The following is a 9696-nucleotide window of genomic DNA, read 5'->3' on the forward strand; positions in this document are numbered from 1 at the left end:
ATTGACCGCATGTGTAAACTTCTGGGGAGTTGTTTGGAGTTATTGATGATTGCCTTTTCGTGGACGAGAAAATTTTGAAAGAGATTATTATAAAGCATGGAATATATCAAACTACAGGCAAGGTAGGGCTCCATGCCTCCTCCACACTTGAGCAATTGTACTGTATTATTTTCTCTAAAATAAATTTTCGTTGCTGGACAAGGGTCTCGGTCTGTGCATAAAAGTATATAATATAACCATTAACCACGTGTATACGTGGAAATTAATTCCAAATTGGCCTGCTTGATGGGTAAAAATAGTGTGTATAATTCAGACAGAAAAAAGATGTATGCTGAGATGAATTTTCCGCAGGTAAATGCTGAATTGTATGCCTAACAAGTAACGACGACCACCACCTTTGTTGCTTCGTGTGAAAGGATAAGAAAAACCGGGTGCTCGTGTTGCTTTGAAAAATGGTGGAACCGTGGGATGGAGAAATGTATCCACATGTAGTAAATGAAGGCCCCTCTGTTCTTTGGTTGTCACCATTTATTGCTAGCTATGGTGTTACTTTCACAATTACGTGCTACAACGCAATTTGAGAAAGTGATTGGATTCACAGTTCTACAAGTTTATTGTTGGGTTTATCAAAACATGTAAATGTAGCTGATACAGTAATTTAAAAAAAAAAATTAAGTATAAGAATTTCTATAAATATATCCGAGTTGCTTCATCTTTTAATTACTTAAATATCTTTATATAATTCATGTTATACCTAATATTTATCTCGTTGTTATCCTTGATCAGGATAACGTGTAGCTTGATTAAAATATAAGATTTTTTATATAAAATAATTTAGTGATTTTAAATCTAATGATCATTTACAAAACTGTCATATGAGTTTTTTCATATACATAAGTGATTTTTTATATGAAATTTTAATATGGGTTAGTTCAGTGTGCATGTCATCTGATAAACAACTATATGTTAGTTATAGGTGTCCCTTATACCTTAGTTTATAAGAATAACTGCTTCATTTTATAAAAGAAAAAACATAACAAGTATCCGTCTTAACAACTCTAGTTAATATTTAGTCTTAATAGAGCATCGACCTGGGGCATTTTAGAAACAATAATTTGATACAATATGAATCTCATAATTATAACAACTTTATTATTTAATTTATAGATTATTTTTGACTTAATGTCTTTATCTTTACTCTGGATTTGTTAATCAAATATTTAATGAATATTAAAGATAAATAAGTTTTTATTGATATATTAAATATATTATATGAAGAAAGTCAATGTCATGTGTAACTGACTAATTGACTATAAGAGGCATATACACTAACATTTATGTGGTGTTTTATTTTTCGCAAAAACATCTTCATGTTTCTAATTTTGATAATTGTGAATGGTTTGATTTATTAGGAGTAAAAATCTTTTTATTCATAATTAAATTATAAGTATTTTATTTTTTAATTGAAATCAGTAATAGATCTTGTATCTAAATTATGATATCACATCTCTTATACGTGGCATAAATATCTTGTATTATCAACTTTATAGTAGTACTAGATTGTTTGTCCATACTACGGGTTAGATCAAGAAAAATTTAAATGTAAAAAAAAGGTCTAAACGTTTGCTAATGCCTTTTCTATTAGAAAAAAAATTAAACAATGCGGGCTTGACTCATTATGACTTAATCAATTTAATGGATCCAAAGACAACATAGACAAATGGTAAAAATATATTTTGACTATAAAAAATTAAAGACAACATTCTTCTAAAAAATATTGAGATAATAATATATTGAATTGACCCGGATCAACTTGGATTCACCGTACAAATTCACAAATTGGGTCATGAGACCATGATAATTTTATATAAAGTAGTAAATCAAAAAAAAATATGAAACTTAATTCCTATTCAACAATGATAAAAATTGAAAAATGAATCAATTAAAAAAGAACAAAACAAGTGACAAAGTTAACATAGTTCATTTACCAAATCCACGACCTAAGTCATGAGATAAGTACAACCTTATAAAAATTAAATCAAAGCAAATTATGAAGTTCAATTCTCAATCAATCCAATATTAAAAGATAAAATTAAAAAAGATCAATTAAAAAAATAACACAAAAACAAAAAAACCTAAGTCAACTTGGGTTAACTTGCAAAACTCATGATTTGGATCATAAGATCGAGATAACCTCATAGAAAGAAAAAAAATAAAAAAAATACCCGGGTTAACCCGAGTTACCCTGTCAAACCTGCGACTCATCTCATGAGACTGGAATAACCTTATGTAAACTCTTGAACAAATCTATAAAAATAATAAAAGAAAATATTATGTAAAATGGGTAAAGTGATAATTAAATTATAAGAATAATGATAGTTTTGAGAATTAAAGTAAAATATTATGTACGGGTGTTATAAAAAAAATAATTAAAAAATACTTGGAAAATAAAAAATACATATACTTTTTTTTTAATGGAAGTAGATTTTATGGAACTAAAAGTACCGATATGTAATTTAATGAAATTCAAAATAGCTTGGGTAAAATTCGATATAGACAGGTGTCAGGATTTTGAAAAATTTTATCTGAAAAATATAAAAAATTACTATTGAGAGATATAAAAGAAATTTATAACAAGGTTGGCGCACGCACGCATGCACGCATTCATATGTTTTGGCCAGCCAAAAACAAAGAAAAAAAATGAAGGAAGAAGGGCTTTAGAGAGTGATAAAAATCCATGGAAAAACATATAATTTGAGTGACAATCTTAGGAAAACATCAAACCAAGCATTTGAACACTAATCGGAGGAAAGAAATCAAATGAGAGGAGTAGAGAAAAAGGGAGAACAATTTAACAATTTTGGAGGAAAAAGAAAGGTTGGAAAATTTTCAATTAGTGAGGGTTTAGAGTCTTGATTATTGCTTGGTAAGATGTTGTAACCTCAGTAGATAAGTTTCTTGTAGATTAATATCTTAAATTGATTGAACTTTTGTAAATTATGAATTAGGATTCTTGGATAAAAAATCAATGAAAACTCGAATTGGTTATTGATTAGTATAAGGAATGATATAATGAGTAGATGAAGTGAATAAATTATTAAAATTGAAGTAGAATTTCTAGTGTGCACATGAAGTAGTGGTTGACTTATTATAGGAAATATCTTTAAAGAATGTTTACATGTATTTAAGTGTTGTAAAATGATAAGTTTTATGTATTTAATATATGCAATTTTGTGATGAGAATTGTTTAAAATGAAGAAACCAGTTATATACTTATTTATGATGAAACTTTGATTATACAAAGTCTTACGTACTTTGAAAATTTTGGTAAGAAATATATATGATTTGTGTTTTTTGAATTATGTTTTAAAAAAATTATGTTAATAAGGGTAAGTTCATAAATGAAACTTAATGTATACTTTAAAGTATACTTGCTACTAACAAAGTATATGAAAGTTTAAGATATGAAAACAGAATGAAATGATGATGGGAGAATAATAAGTATATAACAAATAACATTAATTGTTTATAATGAAAGATTTGGCATATTAGGGAGATAGTTAGGAAAATTTAGACGTAACATGAGAAATTATAAAAGAAGCTTGTTAGAAGGAAACAATGGGAAAAAACAATATATAAGATTGAAATTATGGATGAAAATGTATTAACTAGTATGCAAAGAGATTATATATAATGAATTGGTATAGGATGATGACAAGGAAGTTTCATGTGAATAATAGGTACATTAGAGCCATGACCTATTATAGAGGAAGCATGCTTGATTAGTGGTTCAGGTAACTACTAGATACTCTAATTATTAATTTTTATTAATATGCAATTGTATTGATTAAATCTTAAATTGTTTGTAGTTATACTCAAATTGAGACTGGTAAACAATGCTGGCTGCATGAGCAAGGATTAATGAATATAATATAAGAAAGATTATGAATTCTTAAATTTAGTTGGGACTAAACTATAAGTTAATTGCGGGAGCAAGAGTTGTTATTCTCTGAAACTTAACGATTTGGTCTGTCGTAAATATAGTGTTCATTATTACTAAATTGTTCAGTTGACTGCAGAAACAAGGGTAGATATTTCTTAAAATATATATTAATTAATTGGCTACGAGAGCAGGAGCTAATATTTTAGATAATAAGTGAGCCGACCATAAAAACAAAGGTTATTGTTATGCAAAATTAGTTTGGCTGACTATATGAATAAGGACAATGATTATGTTGAGGAAATTGATTTAGAGAAATAAAATAGTTTTTACATGCATTTATTTTATAACTTACACTTACATGTAAATATAGTTAATGTTGCAATTGATATTATTTTAAATGTGTATTTTAGGTTCTTCTTATCATGTACCCTAACAATTATTGTTAGTTTTAGTATATATAGATTTTGTATTATATGATGTTTTGTAATTTTACAAATGCTCTATGTAATTAATCTTATATATATTTTTAGGATGTATTCCTGATTATTATAAGTAAGCAGTTAGTTGTGTGGATAGTCATGGTCTTATAAATATGTAATTTTAAATGGTTATAATTAGAAATAATATTAATGTTCAAACCTATGCATTTTATATTTATATGATTATTATGAAATGAAGTTTTAAGGAGGGATTGAATGTTTGATTGAGGTCATATATGATTATTATTGATGTATATTGAGTTGAGATTGAGAATATTTTATTTATGACAAGATATAATTTTTTTAAAAGAGCTTCTTTACAGGGAAACTTTACTAAAATTTCATTAAAAAATAGAAAACCTTATCATTGATAAATTAAGAATTTAATTAGTTGAATATTGTTGAAGATGAGGTATCACTATAGTTATTAGAAAATAAAAACATTGTGAAGTGTGTATATAATTGATATTGTTATAATGATATATCATGAGTTATGCTTAATATTGATTAAGAAAACTTGAGGTGTTACAAGAATCCTTAATCAACCCATAGTTAAAGAATAAAATTGAAAAAAAATTCAATTTAAAAAAGGACATAATAAAATAACCTGAGTTAACCTAGGTTAACTTGTAAAATTCATGATTTAGATCATAAAATCGATATAACCTAATAGAAAGTAAACTAAATCAAATTATGAAGCCTAATTCTTAATAAACATAATATTGAATGATGAAGTTGAAAAAAAATCCAATAAAAAAAAGTTAACTAAACTAACCCGCAACACAGGTCACGAGACTTAAATAACTACATAAAAACAAATTGGAACAAATCATGAATCTTAATATTTAATAAACTAAATGTTAAAAGATAAAATTAAAAAAATATAAATTTTATAAAAAAAACTGAGGCAAAAAAACTATTGCAACGAATAATATTTTTGTGAGGTGGTGCATAATAAAAACACCACCTCTTTTAGATTTTTTTTTTGGTAAAGAAAAACAAAGGCAATAAAAAAATACCAATCCAATAGATAATATTTGTGAGGTGGTTCATAATGAAAGCATCACCTCTTTTAGTTTTTTGTTAATGTATAATTTTTATGTGATTTTTAGATCTATGAGTTTATTGTAATTAGTTAAGCTCATTTTTATAACAATGAAATTTCTCAATAAATTATTATCTAACACTTGCTTTACAATTGAAGGTTAAACACTTCCACTTTAAGGATTTGTATGACCTTATATATTACTTCCTTCCATTCTCTTTTTTTGTTCATAATATCAAATATCTAAGGTGAGGAGTGATGACAATGACAATGATTGCCTTTACAACTACAATTGCATGCTAGCTTATATTTTGACTTTTTTATTTATTTAATTTCAAGCACCTACTTAAAGAAGAACACTTTTTATGATGTCGAGAGTGGCTTTTATGAGTTTGGGAAGTAACAATGTCTTTTTCTACTTTATTGCATATTGTTTTGACCTTTTTTTTCTTCATTGAAATTAGAGTTGTGTACATGCAATAGAATTATATTGTAACTTATGGGGTTAACAATGAAGTCACCTACTTAGAAAAAGGCAGGGCCCTTAGTTGCTCTTATATGGTCAATAGAGTTTTACGAACATTTTTAATTATTGTGCTAGTTTTTGAAGATCTAGAGAAGTTAATGATGCATATGAGATAAGAAGGTTTGTCACTTTTTCATGTCATAATATTTTGAATTGTTGCTGTGACAAAAAAAAACTAAAAATCATGTAGGAAAAAAAAATTTGAACCATATATTTTTTCAAAGTCTTTCAGAAACAACACCCCTAACAGGTTTGGAGCAAACCCCTCTAGATTTAGACCTTTCCATTACTTATAATTAGGTTGAAAACTTAAAGATGAAAAAATATATTAGATGGTCAGGAACACTTACAAAACAAGCCTTTTATTGGGTGTAAAAGACTCCTTGATATTTAAGTTAGTAATATGATAAATAAAAAGAAAAGCTTTAAAGATATGTTGTATGTACGAGTTTTCATAAAAAATACAAGGAAAGAGATAGCCAAGGTTGATAAAAAAAAAAGAAGAATATAACCATGGCCATACTAACTTGCAAAAGATAAGGCTAGAAATGAAAAAATATTGTGAACGTCTTATCTTAGATGCATTTATTTGAGATAATAACTCTTAATAGTTAGTATTTCACAAATGTGTAAATAATATAATGTCATCATAATCATTCACTCAACATGCCTATGTAATAATATTGTTCTATAATTCAAACTATGGCAAAAAAAAAGAAGGCAAGCATTTAATGCTTAGTACCAACTAGATACATAGCTCACGTTTCGCAGCGACCATCTTTAAAAATCTTTAAGAAAGTTTTGCTAAGGCTAAGAAAATAAGGGAATACAAAGGAGCAAAATGACAAATGATGTGTTTAGTAAAGCGTACACACCACTATACATGCCTAGTTTCAAATTGGTAAATAAAATATGACAGAACATCGTAAGTCACTTCATCACCACTTATTTACAAATCAGATTCAATGCTTCTATTTCATGATTATTAACTGACATTCAACTCCAAAATCAATCAAATAAAAAGTGTAAGCCAACTACTATCACATAAAATAGAAAATGAAACATTACTAAAATCATCATAGTAGATATTCACCAAATAGAATAATTATCATGGATTTGCAAAGCAACTCATAAAGCAGAAGTCACGCTAGAAAAATACATATCAAAATAAACATGAAAGACACATAAATTCTAAAAACACAAAAAGCAATAAAAGACCATGCAATGAGAGGGATCCAATATTAGATGAGAAATGAACCTTTCTAGAGTTCAAGTTGCTTCTATCTTAGAATGAAGAACACATCACATTTGTGTTTTTCAACATTAGTATAAAATTTATTGACTATTGTAGACTTGTATTAAGGCAACCTATAATATAACATATTGTTAACGCAACCTTGATAGCTCAATGATGCTACAATCAACATTTTCTTTATAACATTTTTTTTTTCTAATGCATAGATGCTAAGAATATTATATGCACTATAACTTCTTACTAATACCAATGACCTTTTATAGCATATTAAAAATGAAATAAACCAAACATAATACTAAGAAAGGTAAGCACCGTCAATAGAAAAACCAAGGTACATAAAATGACCTCAATAAATACTCAACATCGAGATAAATACGTGAGTTGAATGACACCACAATGGAATCACATTGCAGAGGTTAATGACAATCCTTGTTCGATGTAGCTGGTGCATAACCACTCCTAATTCTGAAACTGAAACATAACCATAACCGAAAGAACTCAATAACCAAGAACATAATACAATACAACCCAATCATAAGCCATACATAAGCATTTATTAACTTAAAACAAGAAAACTCCATACCAAAAATATAAGCAATATTGAATACCATATCAAGAGTAAAAGAACTTGACCAATCCCAATATAGAAAGTAGTATAGAGAACAGAAACAAAAAAGAAATTGAAAGGGGTTACTAAGTGCCAAACTAACCTGACAAACTCCAAATGACATTGAAAAAATTTAACAAAGGTATTTGAAATCAAATTGCACATAAAAGAACCCTCACTTCTAGCAGGCCAACAACCTTTAAAAATTGTCAAATAAATATAAAAACATGTTAATGGAGATGAACTTGTTATTAAAAAAAAAACAGCTTATAAATAGATGGATTACAATAAAAATACTTATTTGATGTTAATATTTTTTTTAATTCCATTGCAATGCTAAGCCAAACCTAACATAACATGGCTAAATTAATCTTTTTAACACTATCAAAATTAAAGCATCCATATCAATATTGAAAAGTCTAAGCAAGTCTTATATCTCATCCCTTACCTTAATCCTATATTTTTCAAATCTCAAAAAAATCTCACATTTTTCATGGATTCAAATTTTTTTCTAAAAAACACAATGCATATAACTTTTAAAGAGTTGGTGTTTAGAAAAAAATGAAAACTTGATTAGCTAAACAATTTTGTAATAAGATATTCGAGTTCATAAAACTAAGCAAAGCGAATTGATGAGTAATGAAAGCATATTTTCTATGCATAATTTGGTTTTTTTTTTTTTGTATGAATGAGTGCTTTGAACACTATCACAAAGTCGTCCTAATGAACACAAAAGACGATTGATGGATTATTAAAAAAATAAAAAAAATTAGTAAGAAGGAAAAAATATGCAAAAAAAAACAAAGAAGGTAAAAGGAGATAACCAACAAACAAAGATAAAGAGTATACTAAGCTGGAAAAGCAAGCCTTTTGAGATGGAAATTCCTAAAGCTGTAAAAATGAAAGCACTTAAAAGGTTAGATAGATATGTAGTAATAGCAACTGAAAAACAAAAAGTTAAACATCAGCAAAGCAGAGAAAAGAAGCTGAGCCCCTACCTTAAAGATAAAAAAAGAAAACACCAAAAACATGCAAGTAATTCAAAGGCCTAAGCAAACAATCCAAAACATCAATTTAAATGAGCATGCTTATGTTGATGTAACATATATGTGCAACCAACAAATAAAAAGAAAAGAAATTAGATCCCTATGTAGTAGAGATGCCAAAAGGTAGCATTTAATTCTAAGACCAAAACTATCAGATCTAATAATCCAGACAAGAAATCTGGAACCAAGAACAACATAAAAACCAAAAGATGATCATATAACTCTTTGAATAAACATGAAAAAAGAAGAAGCAAGCTTACTTATAGACAAAAGATTGATAGGTAACTAATATAATGAAGCTCCCTCTCCAAATATAAAAATACAGAGTCCTGAGAGGACCAAAACTCGTAAGCACAAACACAAAAAGTTAAGGATAAACATTTATCAAATAAACAGAAGTACAAATGGAAAAAAAAAAAGCAGAAAAAAAAAAGCAAAAATTAAGAATCACATTTTAAGAAACCAATTACCACAATAAACGATAAGAGAATATAAAACTACTTGGTTGAAAAAACAATAACAAAATAAAGAAGTTTTGAAAATGTCAAATAAGAGCAAAACCCAGGGAAAAGAGCTTATATATCTTTTTCACAAAAAGATGTCGATCGAATTCCAAGATAAAGAAAAAAATAAAGCAACTGAATTTTTTAATACATAAACATCTTATTCATCACAGGCAAATAATTGATATAAAAAGCAATAAACTGGGAATTAAAAAGGGAACTAGATAGGAAACCAAACTAGAAATGAAACAGAACCTTATCTTGTAACATTCCAACACCAACAACTGGGCAA

This window comes from Populus euphratica, unplaced genomic scaffold (assembly GCF_000495115.2).
Source record: "Populus euphratica unplaced genomic scaffold, PopEup_1.0 scaffold58.1, whole genome shotgun sequence".
Lineage (NCBI taxonomy): Eukaryota > Viridiplantae > Streptophyta > Magnoliopsida > Malpighiales > Salicaceae > Populus > Populus euphratica.